This window comes from Triturus cristatus, chromosome 6 (assembly GCF_964204655.1).
Source record: "Triturus cristatus chromosome 6, aTriCri1.1, whole genome shotgun sequence".
In the NCBI taxonomy this organism is placed as follows: Eukaryota; Metazoa; Chordata; class Amphibia; order Caudata; family Salamandridae; genus Triturus; species Triturus cristatus.
In genome coordinates, this window is record NC_140589.1 from 274773880 (window position 1) to 274787603 (window position 13724).

General features: G+C 45.7%; 1 long non-coding RNA gene across 1 annotated transcript in view; it reads right to left on the bottom strand.

The window, feature by feature from the left end:
- The window catches only part of LOC146816756 (uncharacterized), a 145836-nt gene extending 132589 nt beyond the window's left edge, over positions 1 to 13247 (bottom strand). Inside the window, exon 1 of the long non-coding RNA XR_014962486.1 lies at positions 13211 to 13247. This is a non-coding gene — a long non-coding RNA (uncharacterized LOC146816756). The remainder of the gene's footprint in view (positions 1 to 13210) is intronic.
- Between the last annotated feature and the right edge of the window lie 477 nt (positions 13248 to 13724).

The following is a 13724-nucleotide window of genomic DNA, read 5'->3' on the forward strand; positions in this document are numbered from 1 at the left end:
AAATCTGCCCCTTAGTTTTTTCCTACTGAAGGTGTACCATCCTCCAAGTAGAATGTGAGGAGGAGTAGCAGCAATAATAACAAGCATTTGCAATGCAATAGGTCTCGCATTTGCGAGAGTTTAAGCTACTGGCATTGTAAACGATAATGCCTTTTATTTATCTGTTTTGATAATTAACAAAAACATAAAAGGCATCATCTTTTACAATGCCAATAGCTCAAACTCTTGTAAATGCGAAACCTATTTCCTTGCAATGAAGCAGCCACCATTGTCCCGGGCTGCTTGGAAAGTGAAAGCGTGCATGGCGCACTGAATGTTGCAGGTAAGCACCACTTTTGCTTAAATAAACAAATAACTAGGGCACAACATAAATAACTCAGCGCCAACATAAAAAAATGTAGCACTCTACTGAGAAAACGTAGATACTGTTTATCAAATATTTGCAAATAAAATAACTGTGTGGTCGCTAAAGTGTATTTATTTTTAAAAAATGATGCGTCTGCTGGTGTAAAACATAAAATAGCACCCAGCCCCCATAAAAATCACCGTTATTTGTGGAACGGTTTTCTCAAAGATAATACGTAAGTGTTCCTAAAAATTGCAAAAGCTATCCAATTTAGTATTAATACAGTATCTAATATTTTTAAAGTATCTGTTTTTTTGGTCGCAAACAAAATGCAAAGTGGATTAAATAGAAATAATGCTGTTGCCACAATTGAATAAAACCTAATATTAACCCAGATTTAGCTGCTCAGATCTGATGTCAATTCCTGTGAGGTCGAGGGTTGTGATGCCTCTTCCTGTGATGCTACATGCGATGTCAGGCGCTGTGATGTCATTTGCATAATGCCTCACTTGGTTAGTCCCCTCACTTCTTTTTTTAGAACTTGGCCCCGGTTAGAAGGATTACAATTTATGAACTTCAACTAACAAAATGATGTGTATCAAAAGCAGTAACGCATTTGTGCTGTGCAGCAGCACATTAATTCTCTATGTTCCTTTAGGAGTCAAACTGTGCCTAGCCAATACACAGATCACTCCGTAAGGTACATTAACCATGATAATTACCTTACTGTTATTGTTAGCTCTTGAAAATAACTGGGCACCCCAACATCGCTGCAGCAGGTTCCTTAATCGCATAAGATATTTTAAAAATTCAGCCTCTTTGTTACCAAACAAGTAAGCCAGAACACACTTTTTGTCACAATTGTCCTAGTTGCTAATTTCTTTACGACAGTTTTGTTTTTCAATAAATATATACATTAACTGTCGGACCCCCTTTTCAAGACTCCATCCTCTTTTCTCAGTAACACCTGAACTTGGGTCCCAAAATATTTTTCAGTACGGGTACCACATTTACATTAGAAAGAGACTAGTTACAACCTCTTAAATGCCCCAACCCATGGAAAACAAGCCTTAGGGTGTTTCAGAAACATGTGTAATGAATTGTTAAGTGGAAGGAGGGGTGATGAAATCGCCTACCTCTTAAACCCGAATTACTGCTTTCATTGATTATGTGAGTTTCCGGAAATATAATCTCTCTAGTGGTCCGATTACTGGTGCCGGCTAAAAGAACTGTCAGTATTGCTAGTAAATAAGAGATAGTCAACGCTGGACAGAGTACTGGAAAATTAACCGTTAGTTTAATACATTTTTGTCATTCCTGAGTGAAAATGTATCCTCACCTATTACTTTCGGACTAGGGTTCACAACTTTCAGTTATCGCTTCAAGGGGCACCTAGCACGCATAGAGCCACTTTGCGCTTGAGGGCTTTTTTAAACAAGCATTGGCCATGCGGCCGCGAAAGTGAGGGGGACACGAAAGTGAAAGTGATCGCGCGCTGCGGAGGAAAGACACATGGCGCTGCGCGCGTGCACGTTCACGTGCACTGAAGCTTTAGGCCACGGCAGCACTTTGAAAAGCCCGTATACAAAATGTCTCGGCCAGACCAGCGCATGCGCTGGATCAGCTGAGACCTAAAAACCAATCATTAGTGGCCAGGAAGCTTAAAATTGAGTCAATCGAGTAGACAGACCTACTGCTATTTAACTTTGTGCCAGCGATATGACTTATCCTACTCTAGTTGTTTACCGGCCCCCGTACTACATGAATGACTTTTTAATATTATTCTATGGTTTGGCGTGCTCCTTATTGATTAGTTATAATGGGCTTATTATTGTAGGAGATTTTAATCATTACCCCCAATACTACCCTAAAGGTCAACAATTTAGGAAGCTTATGACTGCTCTTAAATTGGAACAACATATAAAAAACCCACACACCAAATTAGTCACATACACGATCCTATCTGGTGTTTTGACTGCCTATTGAAAAATTGCATTATAGCCTGGTCCCATCGCTACATTCATCATCATCATCATCATCGTAACGTTTTTATTCAGTTTGTAGAAACAATCATAAAGAACAGATAACGCAACAAGCACTACAGTTCAAATATAAAACGTATGCATGAAATATACATGGATAAAAGTTTGTTACCAGACAGCAATAAACCAGAATTAAACTCCCCCGGTAGCATCAATACAAATCAATCGAGTCTAGCAAGCTTAGATCGCAATGCCGCTCGTAAAACACAAGTAAAAACATATAAAACATTGCATTTGGGAGCAACTGTAAATACATCAGGGCGGGATGTACTTGGGTAAAGTTCAGACACTTTAGCAATGGAACAATAAACTGCTTTCTTGGCACACTAAAATATTTCAAGAACATAACAAAATGTGAAATGTCCTGTGATGACCTATTGTCACAGCCGCAGGGTAACATGGAGCCAGGTTGAGCCCAACCACTCGGTGATGCCAGGAGATAGTGTAACAAATTAAACCTAAACATCGCCAAGACAAACCTGTCCCCCATGTTGGATACCTGAGCAAGGTAGGGCTCCAGGCCCTGTACTGTTTTCAAGAGCATATGTCCCCTCACTGAAGGTTTCATCAATTCAGCCTGTTCTTAACTAATGATGCACACTCAAAAAACAGGTCTGTCACCCTTTTCAGTTCTAAAAGCTCCAAGGAATGGGGATCCAGAAATATATCCTCACTCCCTAAGGTGGAATAAGCTGCCTTCACATAAGCAATCCAAGGGAATCTCCGTGCGTGGTCATGGGACACGCAGTCCGAAAGTACCTATCTGTTCAACTTAAGACCCTCCCTAGTCCAAATCTATATTCAGCACAACGAATGCCTGAGGGCGACTATGTCAGCTAGATACCTGCTTCCAAGCTCCTCATGGACTGAGAAGGCTGGGTTACTATGAGGAGACTGCACCAGCCTTCTTAGAAACAGCGTACCCCCAGACCTTATTTACATGCAGGACATGTGACACACATTTGGCCTGATAGATCTTGAGTAGAATATGAGGTGACCAAGAGCCCAACCTATGTGCGAAGCTGGGCACTGCCCTTGTAGTCCTGACAAGCTCACCCCTTCTCCCGTCAATCAGGGGCTTCCAGTTTTTGTTGGCATCAAATAACACCCCTTAAGTAAGGAAAGGCTGGGAATTTAGCCAGGGTAAGGTTAGCCACCTTAAATGTCTTAGAAATGGGTGACCAAGGGTCAACTACTATAATATACGATTTAGAAAACTTTTCTGCCAAATCCAAGCTCATCATGAAGGCAACAAACTTATCCAATAGTAGCTGTAACCCTACAGCAGTTCGAGCCATGAGGACTGCATCATCTTCATATAACAATACCGGGAGAGATCTCAATCCCACGCTCGGACAGTTTGCCTGGACAGAGAGAAGTGCTTGCTTAAGACCATTAATGTAGAGGGTGAACAGAAAAGGTGCAAGAATGCACCCCTGATGAAAACCACTACTTGTGGGAAAGGGCTGAGTGTGTTATTTTCCTTGAGAGAACCACAATGATGCAGAGGTATCAGGGGTCAGATTAAAGGGCCACAATATTCGGGTCTACCCCTATCCGTGAAGCAAACCCCACAGCTTCACACCGTTTAACCCTATCAAAAGTGGACATATGGTCCACAAATGTCAAGTGGAGGGATTCCGACCGAGCAACCGTGTACTTATTGATAATTTAGTATAAGTTCAAGCATTGATCGGACACCGGCCTGCCGTGCCTGGAGCCAAATTCAGCCTCTGAGAAAATATCATTAGCAATGGACCACTTCATCAACCTATTTGAATTTACTCTCTCTAGGACCTTAACTACCACATCAATCAAATAGATAGGCCGGAAGCATTGGGGGTTGTCCTTAACCCTCATCTTGAAAACCAGTACAAACGCTGCTGTAGACCACGCGTGCAGTGCCCCCACCCACGCTGCTGTAACAATCAAAGTGTCCAGATAGATCATTTTGTAATTAATCAACCGTGACTTCAGTACTCTGTTCTAAAGCCTGTGTGTTTTTATTTATGCTGCAGCATTCAAAACCAAGGTCAGGACCTGACCCCAAATCTCAATATTGTCCAGAGCAAATCTCAGGGAATCCTATTAGACTGAGGGTCCTTGTCCGGCAAAAGAGCACAAATGCCCTGGTTACTTCATCTAGAGTAAAAACCGCACTGGCCCTACTCGCCACAGCTTTCACCCTGAGCGATCGTTCACCCTTGGCCCCACAATTATAGAACCCTGCAAAGTGATCAACCCATTGTTGCTCTGAAATATAGTGGCATATTGCTGGACAAGTTCCCTCTGCAAAACAGGGCCTGTTTGCCGCCCTCCAAAAAAGAGAGCTATCTCTAAGCTAACACAACTGGCCTAGAACCTCCCAGGCATTTTTCCACAATACAGATTTATGGTTGGCTAGGACCTTTTTGTAAGCCAACTAACAGGCGGCAACAAGATCCCTGTCTCTGGGGGCCTGCTTAAAAGTCGCCTTCAGTCTTTGAAAGCTTCCAGAACAGACCTGATCAAACCACTTAGGGCCCTGAGAGGCAAATTTATCATGATAACCGATAATAGTGCTCGAACATTCTGAGCGATGTCTGCAAATGTTTGCAGACATCCCTCTCCAGGGCACTAGGATAAAAAAAAGTGGAAATCTCCTAACCACCGCTAGACAATAGGGATGCTTTTAATTGCGAGGGTGCCACCTGAGTCCATTTTAATCTCCTACTTTGATCCACAAGGGAGAGACACTTTTGCTCCTCACCCCACGCCCCAATAACAATTCATCCCTCAATGGACAGGGGATTGTGGTCACTAAAAGGGCCAAAGGTTATATCGAAATTGGAAATAAACAAAAACAAGGGGTTGATACAAATATATAATCTATAATGAACGTGAAACCCCTCCCTTTGAATGTTGGAAAAATGCATGGGTTGTGTGAATTAACTAGCTTCTCTAAAGCAAAGACAAGGTTGTGAGTAGATTAAATAGTGTTAGGCTCCTGACCCTCTTTAGTGTGAAATGGGTGGAGCCCCTCATTCAACAAATATTTAGACTTAGCTGCAACCGGCGCTAACGGGTAATCCCATAGATGACAATTAAAATCTCCCACTAACAGTGTAATCTTCCTCCCAGAACCATGCTCTGCCAGCAAGTCCATCACCAAACATAAACAGAGGAGACTGGAGGCCTTTTCTAGGTCAGACTTTGTATTGTAGAAATCAGCCAGTACTATAGGGATAAGGCCCGGGACCGATAACTTGAGTCCCTGCAACATGTGCGCATCCCATTCCAAATCCTTGATGTGCCCACAAAGTTCCCCTGCAACAGAGTGTCGCGTCGCGTCTCAGCAATCACCACCACGCAGCCAGGTCAGTTTCTATTATTTATTGCATGCATATGTATCTGCAGCCAGCATGCTGCACGTCCTGCCTCGTCCCCCGCTTCCTGTGTATATCCTGCCCCTCACCCCTTGACCGGAACTGGTGTCCGGTGACCTCTCCTGCCCTCTGCCCTCCTCGGGGTCCTAGTGCCTCATTTCTCAGGACACTACATCTCCCCCCTTTGTCACAAAGGCATTACGACAGTAGCATTCGTTGGTAGTAAAATGGGACAGTCTCTTTTGTAGTCAGTTGCAGGATGTGAACTGTCGACTGATGTGACCCGTGAGATGCTGCCTAGAGCGGCATTTCACATTTCCTCTATTAGTCTCTTCGGTCTCACAATGTCTCTTCTTGGCCTCTCCTCCTGTCCTTGGCCCTCCTTTGGCCTTGTTGCTTCTGCGACACCTGCTCCATTGCATTCCTTCGTTGTTGTTATCCCTTCGGTGCCTGTCACGTGTTCTTCCTCTTTTTCTTCTTTCAAGCCTTTGAAGTGTGAGCTGTTCCTTGTGATTCGCCTGCTGTCTGATTCTGCTGTTATCATTGTTCCTTTCACTTGTGTTATCGTCAATGGGTCGTGGGCGAATGCACTGTCCGACTTCCGTTGTTGTCTCTGTCGTACAATGACAGTGTCTCCTTCATGGAGGTGTGATTTGGTGGCATGTCGTCTTCCATCAGCATATTCCTTCATTCTCTTCTTGGCTGCCTCATCTTTTGCTGCCACGCCTTCGTGCCCCGGCGCGGCCAGTCCTTCTATCTGCGGCAGCCTTGTTCTGCTTGTCCTCCCTAGTACTAGCTCCGCCGGGCATTTCCCTGTAGATCCATGAGGCGTGTTTCTGTAATCCCTCAGCATTTGGCATAGTGCTTGTCCTAGGGAAATCTGCGACAGTTTCGCCCTCTGAACTGCCTTCTTGATGTTTCCCATAAATCTTTCGACCATGCCGTTTGCTTGCGGCCATAGTGGTGTTACCTTTCTGTGCTGTATTCCGAGGTAAGCCATGAACCTTCGGAACTCCTCTCCTGAGAACGGAGGGCCATTATCCGTTTTCAACGTCTCCGGGGAGCCCCATGCTGCCAATATGTCGTCCAGAACAGGTAGCGTTGCGGCTGCTGACGTTGAGGAGACTGATCGCACAATCGGGAATCTGGAGTATTCATCTATTATGACCAGTAGGTAAGTTCCCGCGTCTAGAGGTCCAAAGAAATCAGCGGCCATTGTTGTCCATACTGCTCTTGGTAGTTCCGACATTTGCAGTGGTTCTTGTCTTGCAGGCGGACCCGTCGTTTGACAGAGGTGACAGGCCGCTATCGTATCTTCGACTAGACGATCTAACCCCGGGAACCAAACCTTTTCTCTCAGCAGTTTTTTTGTCGCCACAATGCCCCTGTGTGACTCGTGTGCAATGCTGACCACTTGGCGTCGTAGCGAACGTGGAATGACTATCCTGGTGCCCCTCATTACTATTCCGCTGTTTGTCTCCGAGAGTTCCCCACTTATTTTCTGTAGAGCCAGCATCTCCTCCTTTTGTACTCCTCCCTTCCATGTGCAGTTGTTGTTCATATGTCTCCATCTTTGCTGTCTCGTCGTTTCTCGGGCCGCTCGCAGTGTGTCATCTTTTTCCGTTTCTCTCTCTATCTCTGTTAGAGTTACTGGTGCCGGCGTGCTTTGCTTTAGCACGAAGTTTAAGTATTCTTCGGCCATTGAGGCCTTTTTTTCTGCATGTGGCAGCGGATGCCGTGACGTAGTCGGCTGGATTATGCTCTTTCCCAGGTTTGTGGACAATTTTGAAGTCGTAGTCCATTAGTCTGATGCCCCAGCGCTCAATGCGGGGCGGCATCTTTGCTGCTGGGTTGCCGTAAATTGTTACTAGTGCTTGGTGGTCCGTGATGATGGTGAACGGCTTTCCGTACACAAACATGTGGTAATGCTCGCATGCCCATACCACCGCCAAGCTTTCTTTCTCCGGCTGGGAGTACGCCTTCTCAATGTCTGTCAAGCTTTTGCTGGCATATGAGACAATCTTCCTTGGTGACTCCTTTCCCGGCAGGTGTTGTGCTAATATTGCACCTAACCCCACTGGGCTGGCGTCAACCGTCAGCTCGGTGCAGAGCCGAGGGTCGAAGTATGCGAGGTGCTCCGCCGTCATCACAGCCTTCCTGATCTCTTCGAACGACTCATTGCACTCTTGAGACCAGACAAATTTCTGGCCCTGTTTTGTTAGCTCTCTCGGCGGCGTGCTCACTGTGGCAAAGTCTTGTATGTATCGGGCACAGTAGCTTGCCAGGCCTAGGAATGACCTTATTTCTGCCACATCTGACGGTGGCTTTGTCTTCTTTAGCGTTTCCACTTTGCTGGGATCAGGCCTCATCCCTTTTTCCGAGAATATGTGTCCGAAGAAAATCAGTTCTGTTCTCCCTAGCTCGCACTTCTCTCCATTTAGTGTTAGTCCAGCCTGCTTTAGATGTTTGCACACTTGCCTTAAGGCGCTGTCATGTTCTCCGTCTGATTTCCCAAACACTAGGATGTCGTCACTGTAATTGAAACTGTTGTGTACTGGTCGTATCACCTGTCTTATTGTCTCCTGAAATATTTCGGCCGCTGACGAGATACCAAAACTGAGCCGTTTGTATCTGAATAGTCCTAGGTGTGTGGAAAATGTTGTTATGTACCTCGACTGTGGGTCCAGCTCTAGTTGGTGATACCCTTTGTATAGATCTTCTTCCTCCACTTGCGGTTGTAGGTGGATCGGCACTCTCCTGTGATGCTGTGCCACTGGTCTCACCGCTTCATTTATGTGTAGGGTGACCTGTTTGTCTTTTAGCTTCCCCAGTCCCTGCAGTATTTCTTGATATTCTTGCAGTATGTTTTCTTTTTCTGTCATGTGGTACGTCATCGCCAACAGCCCCATGACTTGTGCCGTGACGTTACTCAGCAGGCAGGGCGCTGGGATGTCCCCTTTCAGCACATGTATTTCTTCCTGACGCGTCACGTCCTGATATGTTAGCGTCTCAGTGAACTTGCCCATGTTTTCTACTGGTGTCTTTGATCCCCACGTGAACACATCTACTGTTGATGGCGATAGCGTTGGCCTTGTTCTCATTTTCATGTACTCGGACATGCACATTATGTTGCATGTGGCACCACTGTCTAGCACAAACGTTGTTCTGTGTCGCCCGACGTCGATGTCTACTGTGGCCGTCTTTTTTATTTGCTGTTTCTCCACCAGCTGGATGTGTTCCTGCTGTCTTCCTTCTTTGGGTGTGTCGGACATGAGGTATAGCCGTGCTTCTCTCCCAGCCGTCGTCTGTTCATCCGACTCTTCCGACGAGCCTCTCTCTGCTGTCTCCATATGTCTGGCGTGTCTGGTGCCTGTTGTCCCTTGTCTTGCTGTTCGTCCCCTCTCGTTCCTAAATTGCCTGCTCATGCAGGTGCTTGCGAAGTGATTGTCCCTATTGCATTTTCTGCATTTCTGGCCCATTGCTGGGCAGGTGCCAACGTGTGGGAAGTCAAAGCCGCATCTGTAGCATGGGACCGCTTGTTTCCTGTGATGTTGTTGCTCCCTGTTGTCGTTCTTTTTGAAATGTTCCGTCATCCGATGTGCCATCGCTTCTCCCTTTTCTTTTCCAATTTGTATTTGTTTGGCATGCTGCGTGGCCCGTGCTTCTGTGCGGGCCATCGTCAGTATTTTCTCAAGTGTTGTTGGTTCTTTTAGGATGCGTGCTCTGAACTCTACTGATAAACACCCTACGATGAGGCGCGTTCGTATTGCTTCTTCGTTGTCAAATTTATCAAATTCGCAGTATGTCACCAACTTCCGCAACCTTGTCGCGAAGTCATCCATGCTTTCTTCTGGTTGCTGGCATGCTGTGTGGAACGTGTACCTTTCAAAATCGATGTTGCGTTGGGGGTCGAACTTCTCTGTGAGGCACGCTTTCGCGCCTTTGTAATCCGCCGTCTTTTCACTTGGTAGTGTCATCATTAAGTCTTCTATTTCGTCTCCGGCAAGGTTGACCAGCAGATCTAATTGTTTGCTCTCTGCGACGTCCGTCGCGCGCATGTATCGTTCAAATTGTCGTAGCCATCTCTCCCATCTGATGCCTGCTTGCGGTTCCGACATGTTGAATGGCAGCGGCCTGCGGAACACAGCTTGTGTGCTCCTTGTTTCTTCGTCACCCATATTCTTCCTTTCTTTGTTTTATTTATGTACTTCTTGCCTTCTTTCTCCTTCCTTCTTGTTCCTCTGGTGCTATTTCCTTTCTTTGGCACCTTTTTCTTGTCGTTTTCTCCTTATTTGGACCTTTTTCGTCTATTTTCCTTTTTTGCCTGACTCTAAAATGGCCTCCCGGCCTTCCTGTGCTCCTATTGGCCCAAATTGCCTGACTCCAAGATGGCCGCCGCACTCTCGCGCGATTTCGCGCTGTTCGGGACTTTGCCTGACCTTTTAAAATGGCCGCCGTCTATCTTGGGCGCTGATTGGCTCAATTCGCCTGACTTTAAGATGGCCGCCTCCTCTCGCGAGAGTTCGTTGAAGCTCACGCACGGGAGGGATCTTAATCTTTCCTTCAGTTTCACTATCGCGCTGCTCTTACTTCTGTTAGCAGCGCCGGGGTGGGCTCCCGCAACGATGTTTTCTTCTGCTGGCGCTTCGGACCAGGGTGGGCTCCTGGCTCCGAATTTTGTTCCGCGACCGGGTGGGCTCCGACAGTCGCCGCGACGCGTGGATTTCGATCCCGCCTCGTCGCCAGTTGTCGCGTCGCGTCTCAGCAATCACCACCACGCAGCCAGGTCAGTTTCTATTATTTATTGCATGCATATGTATCTGCAGCCAGCATGCTGCACGTCCTGCCTCGTCCCCCGCTTCCTGTGTATATCCTGCCCCTCACCCCTTGACCGGAACTGGTGTCCGGTGACCTCTCCTGCCCTCTGCCCTCCTCGGGGTCCTAGTGCCTCATTTCTCAGGACACTACACAGAGGTAATCAGACCCCCGCTGACACTACCCGCCACTGAGGGCACAGTGGGGAAGAAAAAGGGCTTATATACTTCTAGGAAGATATTTTCCTCCTCCCAAGATTCTTGGAGACAAATGACCAAGTAGGATTTAACTAACTGCACCCAAGTACTGTCATTAAACGTAGCAGAGAGCCCCGCAATGTTCCACAATAACAATTTCAGGGCATTTAAATTGCCAACTGCTGGAGGTGAGGTAAGCCTAGGGGAGGCTAAAGGTGAGCCTTGGGTACTCAGTCAATCACACGACTCAAGATTACTACATTATTCATATGGATTTATTAATCCCATGGAGAAATAGCAGACAGACAACTGAATTCATTGTCAGAAGGAATTGGGACAAAATTGATAGGGAGAGGATGTTGGAGATCCTGTAAGGAACTAAACCGACCCTTATTAACAACATGGTGTATGCAGCCAAATTGTTTAGCAACTGGCTTGATAGGAATGGGAAGGAATTGGCTTGGACGGTCAATAGGTGCAAAATTGGTGCAAAAATAAATGAAGACCGTTGGTACGGCCAGAAATTGGAACTCTCTCCCCAAGAGGTTAAAAAACGAAACTGACCTGCTGGCCTTTAGGAAAGCGCTAAAAACGTGGCTGTTCAATCTCTGACTCTGAAATTAAAACCTTATGGCATTTGTATTACTAGATGAGCTTGTGCCTTGACACCTTCAGTTAATTGTATTGTGCTTTATAAATCTCTTTTTCATTTTATTTCATTTCCTTGGTTTTCCCAAAAATTTAACATGCCAAACTGTCCCTAAGACACCTCCAGCGGAAGTGGCAAAGCAATAATGATGACATTTGTAAAGCTAAAGCTAATTTCAACAAGGTTGTTAAATTATAAAAATTGATTGAACAAGCTAAGATTGATTATTATTCTAAAAGGGTTGGTTAAGCCCAAAATTATTGGAGAGAAACCTTCAAGATCATGCTCACACTCTAGTCTATGAATAGAGCCAGCCAGCCTATGGCAGTCTCCCTAGAGTTATGTAAGTCATTAAAAAGATTAGCTCATTTAAAGAGGCTATGGATGATAACCTGAAGACTGGGATCAAGAAGTAAGAGGAGAAGACACATGATTATATAAAGCTAGCTACCTTTGCCCGTCTAAACGGAGTGACTTTATATCACCTGATGATCAAAATGAATCAGGCTCCCTCCGAGATCCTTGTCTACCCAGTTATGCAGGCTATAGCCCCGGTTATAATAGAACCACTTAATGTCTTATTAAACCCCTCTTTAAAGACGGATCCTGACACCTTTATAAAAGCCTTCCTTCTACTGCTGCTGAAAAAAACTGATGATTATTGTGGTATCTGGTTCTCAGCGCTATGCATCTTTCCTGCTTCTCTGCCTTGCCTCTCAGCCAGAGTGGATGTGCTGTGGAATGCTGGTGCATGATGAGGTAATGGATGTTGGGGATGCCTGGTGTATGAGTGTCAGTTGGGAGTATGGGCTGAGCAGCAAGGGAGCTGCTCCTGGTGGGGCTTCATTATATCTTCTTATCTACATCTAGAACTTCATCAATAAACCTTCATCATCTATCTACACCTCGGCTACTGGACTTATTTACCCTTATTACATTTGGTGACGAAATGGAAAGAATCTACAAGTGCAACCTGATGAACTACTGAAACTTGAAACCTGAATTATCTCCAAGGTAATGAACTGCTTAATTTACAACTACGGATTCAAAAGCATACTGGCACCCCTGAGCCCCACCAGTGACCACTCCATCGGTCGCTCTCAACCTTAATGTGCCAGTCCCTGCTCTACTTTTCTGCTCCTTCTCCCACTGCTTAGGGACAGTGTCCCTGTCCTGCCACTCTGGGACAGCGTTTCTAAAAGTGCAGTGCAGTTTCCCACAACAGCGCCCAGTTTTTGCTGCCTGTTTGTCCTGCTACCTGCCTGCCATGCTGCCTCCGTCTTCTTCTTTGGAAGCGGGTGTCACTGTTTTGCTGCCCTGTGAGAGTCTTTCCAGGAAATACAAATTCCCACAGCAGTAACCTGTTCCCCGCTCCTTCTACTATTGTCCCAGTGAACTATGTTATCCTTCTAATGTTGAAACAGAGAAGATCTGCTGTTTAAAGGAGTATCAACAAGTTACACGATCTTGTGTTTGACAGTGTCATTCTCATCGGCAGTTCCTGTGTTCCTGACTTCAGGGACAGCAGTTCCCGTTAACGCTCTACCTGGTACTGTTTCTTGCACAAGCTGTGTGTTTTCAACAGTGTTGGCAGTTATTTTGTTACTGCTTTACAGGAAATCATCCCGTGTTTTTCACCCCATTCATTTTTTAATTGCCGACCATATGAAGTGAGACAACTTTTGTCCATTATTTTGGTAGGTCATTTGAGACTTTAGGACTGTGAGCGTCAGTTAACCCCCATCCTTCTATTAAAAAATGCTGGCACGAGCTTCCCATAGCGCGCGCACTCTTACCTGCATTGTTGTCACCATGCAGTCTTCTCACGTCTTGACTCTCGCGTTGGGTGCCTGCTTCTAGACGCTGATTGCACAGACGTGCTGTGAGCCATCTGGCAAGACGTCTTAGAGCTTGCCGCCATTTTGAGCTTAATTGGAACGACTTCACTCTGGAGCCTCTCGTTGCTGCTTACCGGTGACCTTATGCGCCAAAATGTTCACTGCCAAGCTCTCAATAAAGTTTTTAATCGTCAACATCGGAAAGGTAACTTTTGGAGTTTTCAAGTTTCAATTTACCTCTTCTAGTACGCTTGGCTGTTTCCACAAGAGGATTCAAGTTGGAGCCAGCGTTATGTACTCTGTTTTGTTCCGGACTTCTAGATTTCTACATTTTTCCTGACTAGACTCTTCTAAACATTTTATGGTTCCTGGAGTTGAGACGAACTTCGCGTGAGGAGTCGCTCACCGGAGAGAAGTATCAGTTCTTTAAAACTGTTTGTTGCTTATGGTCAATAGCTTTACTGTTTACTGT